The 17,079-nt window shown below is 37.1% G+C and overlaps 1 pseudogene; it reads left to right on the forward strand.

The window, feature by feature from the left end:
• The first annotated feature begins 1,643 nt into the window (after positions 1 to 1,643).
• On the forward strand, positions 1,644 to 4,537 carry LOC117908281 (annotated as a pseudogene).
• The last annotated feature ends 12,542 nt before the right edge of the window (positions 4,538 to 17,079 follow it).

Genomic DNA, 17,079 nt, shown 5'->3' on the forward strand with positions numbered 1-17,079 from the left:
TGGATAGGATTTGCAAAAATCAACAGCAGAAAGAAACTAGTGCAACGGTTGACTATTATCAAGAGGAGCAATTGTTTGTAGCAACATGTTTTGCTAATAAAAGCACCTCTAAAAGTTGGCTTGTGGATAGTGGTTGTACAAACCACATGACAAATAATCAAGATCTTTTTAGAGAACTTGATAGAACAGCTATTTCCAAAGTCAGAATTGGAAATGGTGAGTATATTCCAATGAAGGGCAAAGGAACGATTGCTGTCGAAAGCCAAACAAGTTTGAAACTCATTTCTAATGTTTTGTTTGTGCCTGACATTGACCAAAACTTCCTCAGTGTTGGACAGCTCGTTGAGAAAGGATTTAAAGTTTATTTTGAAAATAGGAATTGCATTATCAAGGATGCTAAAGGCAAAGAGGTGTTCAACATAAAAATGAAGGGCAAGAGTTTTGCCTTGAATTTACTGGAAGATGAGCATGCTGCTGTTTTACAACAAGATAGCACAACAATACTTTGGCACAGAAGGCTCGGGCACTTTCATCATGATGTTGTGCTCTACATGAAGAAAAATCAAATAGCTAAAGGACTTCCTGACTTAGAAAAAGATCTTCCTATATGTGCTACTTGTCAATATGGGAAGCAAACTAAACTTCCCTTTCCAAAGAAAACATCCTGGAGAGCAACCCAAAAATTACAACTGGTGCATACTGATGTTGGTGGACCTCAAAAGACACCATCCTTAAAAGGGAATGCGGGCATTGTTCACCAGCTCACTGCACCATATAATCCACAACAAAATGGAGTCATGGAGAGGAAAAATAGAACGATTTTGGAGATGACAAGATGTCTTCTACATGAAAAAGATCTGCCTAAAAAATTTTGGGTTGAAGTTGCAAGTACAGCAGTATATTTGCTTAACAGATTGCCAACAAAAGCATTAAAGAAGCAGACCCCTTTCAAAGTTTGGTTTGAGTTTCTATATGGAAGACTTGGAGTTTGCATCTACTAAGTCAAGGAGGAGTGTTGAATTTTGAATTTTGCCTTAGTATCTGCTAGAATTTGAATTTTGAAGTTAAATATTGCAGTTGGAGTCTTGCACAAAATTTGCAACATCCAAATATTTTCATGTTTTTATTTGGTCAAGATTTGGTTTCTATTTTATAGGAAGTAGTTCATCATTATCTAGTAGCTTGATTTTCTGTTATTCTAATGTCATTTCAGTTACAAGCTCATGTATAAATTCAGCACTCTTCATCAATAAAATGTGTTCCAACAACCTAAAATTATATATTCTTTATCAATGTTGATTTAAGATCAACAGTTTTGGCTCTTCCCCTCTCATTTTCCTATGCATCCAGGTTTGTGGTGTAGCCATTTACTCAAGTGCTTGAATTTAACATCTACTTCTGCACTTAATGTATTTTACATCCTAAGGCCATCTTGCATAAAACTTGGAATTGGTCACACTGACTCAAAATGCTAAGCCCAAAACTGTGTAAGTACTTCAGCCTTACACAAATATAAAATCATGCATGAATACTTACAAATTCAACCTGAGGATGGTTTATTAGTCTTAAGAAATGCCATTCCCATGTCTACTTTGGTTTAGCTTTCACTTTCCTATCTTTGGTCTAGCTTCTTATAATTCGAGATGATAAATGCAGCAAAAATTTGGTGCTACAGTCGGTTGATTTTCATGCCCATGTCATACCTATATGGTAAATGATTCGTTGGCCCAATCACACCTCTTGTTCTAGAACTGAGAGAAGAGCTCTTCCTTCAATCATATAATGAAATCAACTGGAAGAAAGTACGGCATCTTTGTGCAAAGGTAAGTTTTGATTTTGTATGGAACACTTTTCCTTTTCCGATGAAACGCATGCATGAAACACACATTCAAAATTGTTTATTGCAGGAAGATCTCTACTACCCCCATCCCCTAATACAAGATCTAATGTGGGATATTTTGTACATGTGTACTGAGCCTCTTCTTACTCGTTGGCCCTTCAACAACTTAAGACAGAAGGCTCTTGAAGTAACAATGAAACACATCCATTATGAAGATGAAAACAGTCGATACATTACCATTGGATGTGTGGAGAAGGTAATTTTTCTACAATGGATAATGTCTGTTCAGACAGTATATCTCTTCTTTGGGGTGCTAATATGGCTTAAATTGAACAGGTATTGTGTATGCTTTCATGTTGGGTTGAAGATCCAAACGGGGATTATTTCAAGAAGCACCTTGCTAGGATTCCAGATTATATATGGGTTGGAGAAGATGGAATAAAGATGCAGGTCAGAAAACAAGTTCAATCACTAATCTCCCAAACAGTTGTAGAAAAAATAGATAATATCCAGTCATCTTTTTCTTAAAATTTTTCAAGTATGAAATTGGTTTAAAGCTATGCTTTTATCCCTTTCCTGCCTAATTGTTGAAATTGTCGATTGTTGCAGACCTTTGGTAGTCAAGAGTGGGACACCAGTCTTGCCCTTCAAGCACTGCTAGCTTGCAATATGACGAATGAAATTGGACCTACACTAAAGAAAGGCCATGAATTCCTAAAGGAATCTCAGGTTTGATCTTGAATTCCATTGTTTATGGCTTTACTTTAACCAGAATCTACTTGGGTTTCTCATGGTCCATTTACTTCGTATTGCTTGAAATCTTGAAGGTCAAGGACAATCCTTCTAGTGACTTTAAAAGCATGTACCGCCACATTTTCAAAGGATCATGGACACTCTCAGATCAGGATCATGGTTGGCAAGTTTCTGATTGCACTGTAGAAGGTTTGAAGATAACTCTTTCTGCGCAAACACTTCAATTGAGTCAGGGCTTGCAGATTAACTAAAGTCACTTGGTTTCTCACTAAAGTCCTCTCTCTGTTACAATGTTGTCTCCTCTTTTCAATGATGGCACTAGAAATTGTTGGTCTGAAGATGGAACCTGAATGGCTATTTGATTCTGTCAACATCCTGTTTTCCCAACAGGTGAGAACCATCTTCCTTAGGCCATTTCCATGGTTTCCCCCATCACAAAACAAGTCATAACTTCTTAGTAGCAATAACCCCTATTTTCAAAACCACTGTGGAGTAAAAATGGTGGTATAGTAGGCTGGGAGCCTGCAGGAGCTTCAGAATTGTTGGAGGTAAATTACTTCAACATGTTTAAATAACTTCAATGTTTCCGTTTTCTCTCGCTTTTTCTCTCTCTCTTTCTGTATTCTTTGAATCTAAATCAATGCCAATCCCTTCTCTTTTCAGCTGCCCAACCCCACTAAAATGTTTGAAGACCTTGTCATCGAGCATGAGTAAGATTCTTAATAATAGACCAACTTTCTTTTCTAACTCTACTAGATTTAACTTCCTTGGAGACCAACAAAACGATGATCTAGGTATGTTGAGTGCACTGCATCAGCAATTCAGGCTCTAGTTTTGTTTAAGAAGTTATACCCCGGACACAGAACAGGGGAGATAGACAATTTCATCACAAATGCTACCAAGTACATTGAAGACCAACAAATGCCTGATGGCTCATGGTATGTTTTTCAAATCCACTATTACTATTTCACTAGGGAAATATTTTTTTTTATATGCAATGCAGATCCATTTAAACAAAGAAGCATTTCACCAGGTATGGCAAGTGGGGAGTACGTTTCATCTTTAGCTCATGGTGGGCACTTGGGGGCCTAGCAGCTGCTGGCAAGACTTACCACAACTGTCTTACTATTGGTAGAGCTGTTGAGTTTGTACTCAAATCACAAAGAGATGATGGTGGTTGGGGAGAGAGCTATATTTCTTGGCGAGACAAGGTAATTTTTACATGCCACCCACTGCTCTCTGTTTTCTGACAGAAAAATGGACAAAAAAAAAAGTAATCCTTGTGCTTGGTGATACAGAAACATACACCTCTTGAAGGAAACAAGTCAAATCTGGTACAAACTGGGTGGGCTCTGATGGGGCTGCTTTCTTCTGGGCAGGTTATTTGATACAGTTCCATTATCACTAAGCTTAACTTGGTCTTCTACATTATTTTCACAATATGGCTTCTCCCCAAACATATGAGTCTAACATTTCCTTTCTAATAGGCGGAGAGAGACCCAACACCTCTTCACAAGGCTGCAAAGTTGATTAATTCCCAAATGGAAGATGGTGATTTTCTCCAACAGGTAGCACACTTGAACATGAATTAAAAATAAAAGGAGTAACATTTTAACATGGTTTTGGGAAATGGAAAATGATGTTCTTTCGTAGCTGACTATATATACTGGGTGGTAGTCTAACCATTTGATCATCAATTATCTATGGCAGGAAATCACTGGAGCCTTCATGAAGAACTGCATGTTACACTGTGCAGATTATAGGAATATTTTTCCATTGTGGGCTCTTGCAGAGTATGTAAGTGGGTGCCATTGCCTGAAGGCTGGTTGCATTGCCATGCCATTGAAGCATTTGTAGGAGAAAAGCTCAAATAATGTCAAGCCCTTTAAACAATGTTAAGCAAATGACAAGTTTATATATGCCATGGTAAAGTATTTTGAAGAATAGTTTGTGCAAGAGAATAAAACAATACCAAGACCTTATTAAATTAACGTTGATGTGCAAAATATATATAGAAAGATGGGTAGAAAATGGAAGACAAGTCAACAAATTTAGCTTAAGTTTTAGCTAATTAATCAATTGAGTCATGCTGATACAAATGGAAAGAATAAATTGTTTCCTATTTTATAAGCCAAACAGCAGCTGAATAAATTCTCACCGCAGCCCCCTCCCTCATTTAATTTATCAGGAAGGTAAATGCAGTCACTAAGATTAAAATAGAAAAGCAGAGTCTAGAATTTCTATGTAGGAATGAATTCCTTTCCTGAGAATATGCTCTATTGCAGCCCAAACTTTCAATATTTAATCACTCAAACTAACAACAAAATTAGTAATCTCAACAACACCTGCATATTCAGGTGTAGTCAATGATGTAAAGGCCTCCTTGGCAAACTCAAATATCCGGTGATGCACTATGCCATTGGTGTTCCCATAATCAACATTGCATCTGCATGTCACTGGTGGTACCCTTAACAACATTTATATTCAGTACTTAGCATAAGACAACAGTACAGAAGGCTTTGTAAAATATCTACCTATGGCTCCAAGCCTGTTCACTTTTTGGTGAATATTAAAGAACCAATGCTGCCAAGAGGAATTCATCCATAAACATCGAAAGGTCTTGCTTCTTTGATAAAACAAGCCTCCTGGATCAGCTAAACAAGATGCAACTGAGTGTCACAATAAATACTCGTCTCTAAGTAGTGCCAGTAGTGCCTAGATCAAGCTTAGGCTAGGTTGTGGTCCCAATTTCTGAGTGGTCAACCTGTATTGTTAAGATTGAGGCATGAATCCACTAAAAATTATGCATGTCAATTTTCATTTGAAAGAAGTATCCAAACCCGTCTTTAGCTCATTTTAATACCAAGAGCCTGCATCAGATGTTTCCTATTATTGTCAAACACCGACCCATGTCATTTTCCTCTCCATACAGCTCCTAAGTCAATCAATTATAGAGAATGGGAAAAGTGAACCAAATTTACATGATTATTATTGTAGCAAATGATTGATGTGTAAAAGTTTCCACATTCGTGCAAATTGAAAAATTAAGAAAGAAATTGAAGAGCCCTGTAGTGCCAAAATCACTACTTAGTAACAAAAGAGCCCTGCTATGCTTCATGAGATATGGATCACAAAGCCATCTCGATGTGCTCCAAATTTTACAGAGTTCTCTACAGTATGCCTAGAATATAAGGCAACATTTTAGTCTAATTGTATCCAATGTTCAAGTAGATATCAAATAATATCCCACAAAAGTAAATACCAACAGACTCCAATGAGTGTCAGTGTGGGTGAAGTAATGCATTAGATAAAGGAACGGTTTAATGCATCTTCAAAAAGTACTTTGTTGAAACTATATATGAAAACGGGCCTTTGAGAGGCTAACAAAGCATGGATTTGGCGGATGGTGAGAAGAAAAATAGGAGGGGAAGGAGGATTGGGAAGTTCCCCTGCTGATTGAACAAATATGGCCATCCCTTTGCTATTTCCACCTTTGTCATCGTACAATCTTCCCAAGAGAGTGGCTATGGATTGGCTAGCAGGAAAAAATAAGATGTAGATAGCCGCTCGAAGCCACCACTTGTAGTGTGAGTTTAGGAAGCTTGGTTGATTACTAACTGTTGCGTCGCTCTGTGAGCTTCTTTCTCTATTTTCAGTTGGTTTAAAACTAATGTTTTCAAAATCAGAAAAGTTACCGATTCACGGTTCACTAGTTGGACCGGTGGTTGAACCAGTGACTATTACTTAAAGACTAAGGAATCCTATGATAGGTGGATTACAAGGAGAAAATGGGGATTTAGACATCAAATATCTCAAGCAAAAAATCTAAAAATGTCGATCGCAAATATCTAGAAGCACTCAGGAGGATTTCGCAGGCGTGCAAGATGGCTGCGAAATTTCACAAGCTAAAGGACACCATTTCGCATCCAAAGGCTGATTTCGCAGCCATCCTCTTGTGATTTTGCAGCCAAAGGCTGATTTCGCAGCCTGCGAAATTGGCCTTCAGCTTGGTGTGATCGGTTTCCAATGGCTCTAACTTCTTCATTTCAGCTCTGAATCATATACCGTTTGAAGCGTTGGATTTCTGACTTCCCAAGCTTCGAAACGACATATAGTATGTATAAATTGAGCTCTAGGAAGTGCTCCAAAAGTTTTCAACAGTTGCTGTCCTCTTGAATTCTTCATGTTAGATTTCTCTCTTTGCTTTCCCTCCTTGCATTCATGATTTGCTTATGGCAAAGGACTATAAAGCTTCAAAGCTTATGTTCTTCTTGTTAATGAGCTTCCAATTTCTTTGCCATGGATTCCATAGAACTCTCCTCAATCTTGGATTGCTTTGGTGATCAAATTACTATCAAAAGCACCAAAACTTACACAATTTGATTAGAAACGATTGCAAAGGTTCTTAATATGCTAATTGAGTTAAAAGGTAATAACTACTACTCAAAAGTGTTTAAAAGAGTTAATTAAAAGCTATCAAATAGCACTTTTTGAGTAGTAATCACTCCCCCCAACCGACATATTGCTAGTCCCTTAGCAATAAAGGAGAGAAAAAGTAAACTAAAAAGTAATATACTTTACAAGATCATGCTGATCACTTCAAAATATTTTAAGTGGCATGATGATTAAACTCTCACATGGGACATTAAAGAAATATAAAACTCAAATTTCAACAAAAGTTATCAAATACTTTGCCTAATCACAATTCATAAAGAGAAGGCATTATGCAAATTGAAGCTTTAAAATCATTTCCACTTCCAAAGGACCAAACCTTACTCTTCCACTAAAATCTAAATATTACTTGATAGTTTCCTAATATAGTATGCTAAACTAATCTCTCCCCCCAACCTAGTTCTTTTTCAACACTTAGCAAACTGACCAAATTCAATAGGCTAAGAACGCACCCTTTTGTTTCACAATTTTTTTCATGTAGGAGTACACGGCTTAAAGGTATTCTTTTCTAAATTGTCTATGTAACGGGGGTCCATCGATGACTCCCAACCACTTAAGGTTTAGGGCATCAAGCTTTAAGGATCTTTCAACCACTAACTACTCGGATTTTACCTCGTACTTTTGAGAATGAATTTTAATACCCAAGCACCTACAGTATGTTAAACTCCACCTATTCACCAGGCATTTCTCCCAGTTGAGCACCAAGTCCTTTTCAATGCATTTGTTAAGAACCGCTTCCAAGTTGACTAAGCATTCTTCAAATGTACCTCCATATATGGTGATGTCATCCATGAAAACCTCCATAATTCGTTCCACCATATCACTGAAGATACTAAGCATACATCTTTGGAATGTTGCAGGTGCATTACATAAACCAAAAGGCATTCTTCTGTAGGCGTATGTTCCAAATGGACATGTGAAAGTGGTCTTCTCCTGATCTTCAACATCAATTTCAATTTGAAAATACCCGGAGTACCCTTGATGGCCAATGACTCTCTCCAACACTTGATCAATAAATGGTAGTGGAAAATGATATTTCCTTGTCACAGCATTCAATTTCCTATAATCAATACACACCCTCCAACCTGAGGTGAGGCGTGTAGCAATTTCTTCTCCTTTTTCATTTTGAACCACAGTAATCCTTGACTTCTTTGGTACCACTTGAGTAAGACTCACCCAAGAGCTGTCAGATATGGGATAGATAATACCTGCTTGAAGTAGCTTCAATACCTCAGCTCGCACTACCTCTTGCAAATGAGGATTCAATCTTCTTTGAGGTTGACGAATTGGTTTAGCTTCTTCCTCCATATATATATGATGTGTACAAACCAAACGACGACTAATGCCTTTCAAGTCAAATATTTGCCATCCTATTGCTTTCTTACACCTCTTAAGAACTTCAAGTAGAGAAATCTCCTGATGACTAGTAAGAGATGAAGATATAACAACAGGGCATTGTTTATTTTCTTCCAAGTATGTGTATTTCAACTCCATGGGCAGAGGCTTCAAATTGATCTTTGGGGTCTCTTCTTTAGCAGTTTCGTGTGCCTCCTCTTTATTGAACAAAGGTAGAATCTCTTCTCTCCTCCTCCAACCTTGTAGAGTAGCAAGCACATCAGAGGGTTCAGGCAACCCTTCTTCAAGATCCCCAATACTTTCATTCAACTTGTCTTGCATATTCTGATTATAGTGCTCCTCCACTAGAGTGCCAATAATGCATACCTCTTCTAGACCTTCTTCTTCTTTCGGAGTGATTAGCTTTTTAGACATATAAAAGATATTGAGCTCGAGTGTCATGTTACCAAAAGTGAGTTGCATGAGTCCATTCCTACAATTGATGATTTCATTTGAGGTAGCAAGAAATGGCCTTCCAAAGATGATAGGAACATAATTAGCTTCCTTTACCATGGAGTCTGTATCAAGAACAACAAAATCTATTGGATAGTAGAAGTTATCAACTTGAACTAAGACATCTTCAATTATCCCCCTTGGAATTTTCACTGATCTATCAGCTAGAGATAGAGTGATTGATGTTGGCTTCAATTCACCAAGTCCCAATTGCTTGTAGACAGAGTATGGTAGCAAATTCACACTTGCTCCCAAGTCTAACAAAGCCTTCTCTACTACCTTTCCCCCAATCATGATTGAAATGGTAGGACATCCTGGATCTTTGTACTTCAAAGGAGACTTGCATTGTATGATAGCACTTACTTGCTCAGTCAAGAAGGCTTTCTTATTCATATTCAACCCTCTTTTGATAGTACATAAGTCCTTTAGGAATTTTGCTTATGTTGGAACTTGTTTAATCATATCTAGCAATGGAATATTGACTTTCACTTGTCTCAATACTTCAAGAATTTCTGATGCATTTTTTATCCTTTTTTTCCCTTGCAAAGCTTGAGGAAAAGGTGGAGATGTGTGTTTCTTCAACATTTCTTACTTAATAAGCTCTTTCTCCGAATTGCATTCACTGTTGAATCATGGTCCTCTTTCCCTTCACTGATATCTTTCTTCTTTCCTTTGATTTCCTCCCTCTTCTTTGTCTCTTCTTCTTCTTCCTCTTCAACATGTGGCTTGGGTGTTGGCAACTCAACCTTTTTACCACTCCTTAGAGTGATCAAGGCTTTAACATCTCTCACCTGTGAATATTCTCCCTCATGAGTTTCCACTTCATGGATACCCTTGGGGTTTTGGTGAGGTTGAGAAGGAAATCTACCCTTCTCTTGCACTGTATTCAAGTTAGTGAGCCTTGAGATTGAGTATTGGAGATTATCTATCTTCTGAGATAAGTCATTTTGCATCTCATCCATCTTTTTATTCAATGTATTCTCTACACTGTCAATTCTTTGACTGAGTTGAGCATTGATGGATTTTTGGTCTCCAAAAAAATCTCCCATAACCTTGCTGAGATTCACTATTGCTTGTTCAAGACTTGAAGCTTGTTGAGATGGTTGAGCTGGCTGTTGGTACTGAGGTGCTCTTGGCTTCCAAGAAAAATTTGGATGATTCCTCCAACTTGAGTTGTAAGTATTTCCATACGAAGCATTGTTATTGGGCTTGAATTGTCCAATGACATTTGCTTGATCTCCAAACATTTCTCTAGCAGCTGGTATTGTACGGCACTTCTCCACCAAGTGTTCATAAGATTGACAAATAGGACATGGCTTTACTTGCACTGGTTTTTCAGCAACAGCTTTCACTTCATGTATCTTTTTCAGTTCTAGCTCCTCCAATCTTCTTGTCATAGCTGCAAACTTTGCTTTCATATCAACATCTTCATTCAAGGTGTACATCCCAGCCTTAGCATTGAAAGCATTCGGTTGAGACTTCATCTTCCCCACTTCTCCTTTGTTCGGTTCATCCCATTCCCTTGAAACTTCAGCCACATAACTTAAGAAATCCATAGCTTCCTTTGGATTCTTACTCATGAAATCTCCTCCACACATTGTCTCGAGGAGTTGCTTCATTGAGGAAGACATCCCATCATAGAAATAACTCACCAATAGCCATGTATCAAAACCATGGTGAGGACAAGCATTGATGGCTTCCATGTATCTTTCCCAACACTCATAGAATTTCTCATTCTCTTTAACTGAGAAGTTTGAAATTTGCCTTTTCAAGCCATTTGTTCTGTGAGTAGGAAAAAACTTCTTGAGGAATTCAGCTTGTAAATCAATCCGTATGGATACTCCTTGGCCTTAAAGAATTAAGCCAAATCTTGGCCTTATCCTTTAAAGTAAAAGGAAATAACTTAAGCCTCATTAAGTCGATCGAAGCTCCTCCCTCTTGGAATGTATTACAAACATCTTCAAATTCCTTAATATGTGCATAGGGATTCTCACTTTCCATCCCATGGAAAGTTGGTAGAAGTGGAACAATATGCGGTCTAATCACTAGCTGCTCTGTAGGGGGCACTATACATGATGGTGCACTCATACGAAGTGGATGCATGCGGTCCCTCATTGATCTGAATGCATTGGGATTGTCCTGATGACCATGGTGATTATGCTAATCTTCAGGTGTAGCTTCCATGATAATCAAGCTCAATTCCAATTCCTTGTTATGAGGTGTTTCACGTTTCACAAGCCTTCCTCCACTATCTCTTATCCAATTTGGCATACACAACTAGTACTGCAATAAAAACAAAAACAAAAGAAAACAAGACTACCAAAAAGACTAAAATTAACTAAAACTAAATTAAAAGATATGTTAGAGTATGAACAAGTAAAAGAAACAATTAAAAGAGTTAGTAAAATGAAATAAAAATCACCAAACTTGTGATGAAAATCACAAGTAATATGAAATAACATCACTATGAAGTTGGCACCTTCCCCGGCAACAACGCCATTTGATCACGTGCCTAGCTGGTGTACCTTGAGTTTGGTCCTCAAACAGGAGTAATCAACAAAATTTATAACCTATATCACCATGCACTAGGATAGCCTTAACTAATATAGCATAGTGGCTCTAGGATCGTTCACTGGGAAGGGTTTTCAACTTACAACTGATACCAATTCAAAGTTGAATTGGTGCTTTCTCATTTCAAGGTTAGCTTCAAAAGAAAACATAAACTTTGGTTTAAAACGAATTGATTTTAAGCTAACTAAAAAGAAAGTAATGGGAATTAATTATGAAGAAAAGCGTTCCTTGGAGTTTTAGGTTCACTGGGGTCAGGCTCCTCATGCAAAAACAGAGCTCCGGTCACTTGAATCTTTTCCTCGCATTAGAGACTTAAGATATAGTTAATTCTCTAACCGGTGTTGTACAGATGCTTCCCTTTAATGGATTTCAGTACTAATTCCCTCTCACTGATGCATCTTGCAATGGCTCGTGCCTCTCACCTAGCCTTCACCATTCAAGGTGATCATTAACTTTGGACTTCCCTTCTCAAGCTCGCAAGAGATAACTAATGGATGTCTCCTTAGAGTCCAAAAGCTTACCAAGTGTTGGCAATTCTAGAAAATCCTACCTTCAAGTCACCTCCCAAAGGCTCGCAAGAGGTAAACTAGTGCATCTCAATGGACGGAGATCACTTGCCTTACCAAGTGTTGGCCCAGGTGAATTGAAGGCGTTTTAAGTTAACTAAAAACATTGAAATCATTAACGGGTCACACTTTCTCTTCATTAACGGCTGAAACAAAAAAACTACCAATTCTTGCATTCGGGGCCTTACCCGGCTACCTTAGCTCCAAGGAACTAAAAGTCTAGCCACTCGTTCTCTGAGGAAACATCCTCAGAGCTTGTTTGGCTAGTTAGAAAAATACAATCAAATTGAGTAGGTAAGGCAGAGCAAAGCTCTGTGTTTTACTTCCTTTCAAAACTATACAAAAATTGTCTCTGAGAACAAGCTCCCGAGATATTTCTGTAATGGAAATTACAAATAATATATATGAGGCTATTTACCCTTTGCTCTTACTTAAAGACTGAGGAATCCTATGATAGGTGGATTACAAGGAGAAAATGGGGATTTAGACATCAAATATCTGAAGCAAAAAATCTAAAAATGTCGGTCGCAAATATCTGGAAGCACTTAGGAGGATTTCGCAGGAGTTCAAGATGGCTGCAAAATTTCGCAAGTTGAAGAACACCATTTCGCAGCCATCCTCTTGTGATTTCGCAGCCTGCGAAATTGGCCTTCAGCTTGGTGTGATCGGCTTCCAATGGCTCTAACTTCTTCATTTTAGCTCCGAATCATGTACCATTTGAAGCGTTGGATTTCTGACTTCCCGAGCTTCGAAACGACATATAGTATGCATAAATTGAGCTCCAGGAAGTACTCCAAAAGTGTCCAATAGTTTCTATCCTCTTGAATTCTTCATGTTAGATTTCTCTCTTTGCTTTCCCTCCTTGCATTCATGATTTGCTTATGGCAAAGGACTATAAAGCTTCAAAGATTAGGTTCTTCATGTTAATGAGCTTCCAATTGCTTTGCCATGGATTCCATAGAACTCTCCTCAATCTTGGATTGCTTTGGTGATCAAATTACTATCAAAAGCACCAAAACTTACACAATTTGATTAGAAACGATTGCAAAGGTACTTAATATGCTAATTGAGTTAAAAGGTAATAACTACTACTCAAAAGTGTTTAAAAGAGTTAATTACAAGCTATCAAATAGCACTTTTTGAGTAGTAATCAGTAAGCAACATTTGGTGACCACCCTTAGAACTTTAAGAAAACACCAATTGTATGAAAAGTTGGACAAAAGTGAGTTTTGGCTTATTGAAGTGAATTTCTTAGGCCATGTGGTTTCTGAGGTAGGAATAGCAATGGACCATTCCAAGGTGAAAGTTGTGTAGGAGTGGAAAATGCCTATTAATGTATTTGAGGTTAGGAGTTTCTTAGAGGTTGGCTGGATATTATAGGAAGTTTATGGAAGACTTCTCTAGAATTGTAGCACTGATGACTCGATTGACTAGAAAAATGAGTGAAATTTGAATGGAATGAGGAATGTGAGAATGCTTTCCAGGAGTTGAAGTAGAAATTGATCACTGCTCTAGTGTTAACTACCCCTATTAGTGGAGAGTTGTTTACGGTTTATTGTGATGCTTCTACAATGGGGCTAGGGTACGTGCTAATGCGGCAAGGCAAGGTGATACTTATGCCTCAAGGCAACTAAAGCCGCATGAATGGAACTATCCAACACATGATTTGGAGCATGCAATAGTGGTGTTTTGGAGACACTATTTGTATGGATAGAAGTTGAGGTGTACTCTGATCATAAGAGTTTGAAATACATCTTTGCTCAAAAGATTTGAACTCTAGGTAAAGGAGATGGATGGAGACATTGGAATATTATGATTTTGCTCTTCATTACCATCCTGGAAAGATGAATGTTGTAGTGGATGCCTTGAGTAGGACGAGCTATGGCCAGTTATCTAGCTTGTGTTTGAAAGAGTTTGAGATGCATGCAGTTATTGAGGGTTTTGAGCTTGTCTTGGTTAGAAAGGACAGGGTCCATTCTTGTACAATATATCGACTAGACCAATGATTATCCAAAGAATAGTGGAGGCCTAAGTTCATGATGAGTTTTTAGAAAAAGCTAAAGCCCGGTTAGTAGAAGGTGAAGTAGATGAAAATTGGTCTATGCATGTAGATGAGAGTGTGAGATTTAAAGGGAGATTGTGTGTGCCAAGGGATGTGGAGTTGAATAATGAACTTCTAGCAGATGCTCATAGGGCAAAGCATACCATCCACCCTGGGAGTACCAAAATATATCAAGACTTAAAGAGACAATTCTAGTGGAGTGGGATGAAGAGAGACATTGCTCGGTATATTGCTAACTATCAAATCTATCAACAAATGAAAGTTAAACACCAAAAGCTTGCATAGTTGTTGCAACCTTTACCTATTCCTAAGTGGAAATGGGATCATATCACTATGGACTTTGTGATAAGGTTGCCTAGAACTAGAAGTAAGAAAAATGGAGTTTGGGTTATTATGGACCGACTTACTAAGTCAACCCATTTTCTAGCTATGAAGACTACTGACTCCATGAACTCTCTGGCTAAGTTATATATATAGGAAATTGTGAGGTTGCATGGAATACCTTTTTCTGTAGTGTCTAACAAGGACCCTAAGTTTACTTATCAGTTTTGGCAGAGTTTACAAAGGGCTATGGGCACCCAATTGAATTTTAGCACTATTTTTCACCCTCAGACAGATGGTCAATCAAAAGAGTAATCCAGATTTTAGAAGACTTGTTAAAGGCTTGTGTTTTGGACTTTGGAGGGAATTGGGAAGACTATTTACCTTTGGCAAAGTTTGCTTATAACAATAGTTACTAATCTAGCATTAGCATGGTGCCTTATGAAGCACTCTATGGGAGACCTTGTAGATCGCCCTTGTGTTGGACAGAGTTGGGTGAGAGTCATTTGTTAGGACATGAGATTGTCCAAGAGACTACAAAAAATATACAACTCATCAAGGAAAAGCTTAAGATCACTCAAGATAGACAAAAAAGCTATGCAGACCAAAGAAAAAGGACTTTAGAGTTTGAAGAAAGGGATTAGGTTTTTATTAAGGTGTCCCCTTGAAGAGGCATATTTCGATTTGGGAAAAATGGAAGTTATCCCTTAGATTTGTGGGACTGTTTCAGATCGATAAGATATTGGGCCCAGTGGCATACAAGTTAATATTGCCTCAACAATTGTCCCACATGCATGATGTCTTCCATGTGTCAATGTTAAGGAAGTGTATTCCAGATCCAACTTGGGTAGTTGACTTACAAGATGTTCATATTAGCGAAGATGCTTCTTATGTGGAGGAACCTTTGCAAATTCTGGAAGTTGGAGAGCATAGGTTCAAGAACAAGGTGATTCCCACAGTCAAAGTGTGGTGGCAACACCATGGGATGGAAGAAGCCACTTGGGAACCTAAGGAATAAATGAGGCAACACTATCTGCAACTCTTCTATAATTTTTAAGGTAAGCTCGTTTAAATTTTGGGACGAAATTTCTTTTAAGGGGGTAGAATGTAATGACCGGGTATTTTAAGCCACATTGGAATTTCAAGTTTGAAAATTCTTCCTTTTTGGTGGTGGTTGAAAAGTAAAAATAAATAAATAAATAAATGTGATTGGAGAACAAGTATCAATTTTGGGTTGGTGAATTTGGAAGATTTTATTGGTCAATCAAACGAGTTGAATTTTTGTGTCACATCAACTTTTTAGTAGGAAATTCTTTAAGATCATAGAAATTGAAAATTTTCGAAAACAAAAAGTGAAAAAAAAAAACGGAAACGAAAAAATGAAAAATGAATTAATTAAAATCAATTAGAACTAATTAAGTATAAATTAAATTAAATTGTTTAATAATAAATTTGAGAAAACTAAAATTTTTGGCATGGTGTTTGATAATTTATTTTGTGTTGTAAAAAAACCATGAATTAAGAAAATAAAATGAATTGAATTGAATTGAAGAAAAAAAAAAAACAAAATCAATATGTGTGTGTGTGTGTTTGGGTTAGGTTGTTGCCACCTTTAGTGGCTCGTTTAAAAAGGAAAGAAAAAGGATGAAGAAAGAGAAAATGAAGAAAAAAAGGAAAATGAGGAAACAAGGGGCTCTCAGTCGACTGTGGACATGGTGCTACAGTCCACTTTTGGCCGACCGTTTCGATGACCAAATGTACTCCATTTCGTGTGAAATTTTGAGGGAATACTCTACTCAACGCGAAGAACATTCGTATGGTGTTAGATTTCGTTTTCAACGATTGGATTGTTAAATCTGTGGTGGGGAGACTTAACCTTAAAACTTTTATTTAATGTTTTTTTTCTTTAAAAAAAAATTATAAATCTCGTTGTTGGAAGTTAAATAGGTAATATTTATGATACAAGAAATTTTATTGGGTGATTTAGGAATTTTCTTTGGGATTTTTGTTTGATAATGGAAGTGTTTAATTGTGGAAAATAATTGTGTTTGATTGTTGGAATTATTGGGATTGTTGAGAAATAATGGAACTTTGGTAGAAATTATGTTTATTTGATATTAGAATTATTGAGAATTTATTTGATTGTTTTTGGTAATTTAATTGTGGAAAAATAATTGTGTTTGATTGTTGGAATTATTGGGATTGTTGAGAAATGATGGAATGTTGGTGGAAATTATGTTTAATTGATATTTGAATTATTGAGAATTTATTCTATTGTTTTTGGTAATTTACTTGTGGAGAAATAATTGTGTTTGATTGTTGGAATTATTGGGATTTTTGAGAAACAATGAAATCATGGTATAAATTGTAATTTTATTGATATTTTGAATTCATGGGAATTTTATCTGATATTTGTGATACTTGTGATTGAGGATAATTAATCTCATTGCATTTCATATGCATTATGGTTGTGTGAAGGAAAAATAAAAACTATGAAAGGTGCAAGAAATGGAAAAAAAAAGAAAAATAAAATAGGAATGAAAAGTAAAAGCCCGTGAGAGGTGAATTAAGAAGGGAGTGAGATCCCTAGGGTAAAATACCCAAAAATCTACCCTAAGAAGACTATGAATGGGGAGTGTATTTAGGTATGGACGTGTATCCTTCGA

Source organism: Vitis riparia, chromosome 19 (assembly GCF_004353265.1).
Source record: "Vitis riparia cultivar Riparia Gloire de Montpellier isolate 1030 chromosome 19, EGFV_Vit.rip_1.0, whole genome shotgun sequence".
Taxonomy (NCBI): Eukaryota; Viridiplantae; Streptophyta; class Magnoliopsida; order Vitales; family Vitaceae; genus Vitis; species Vitis riparia.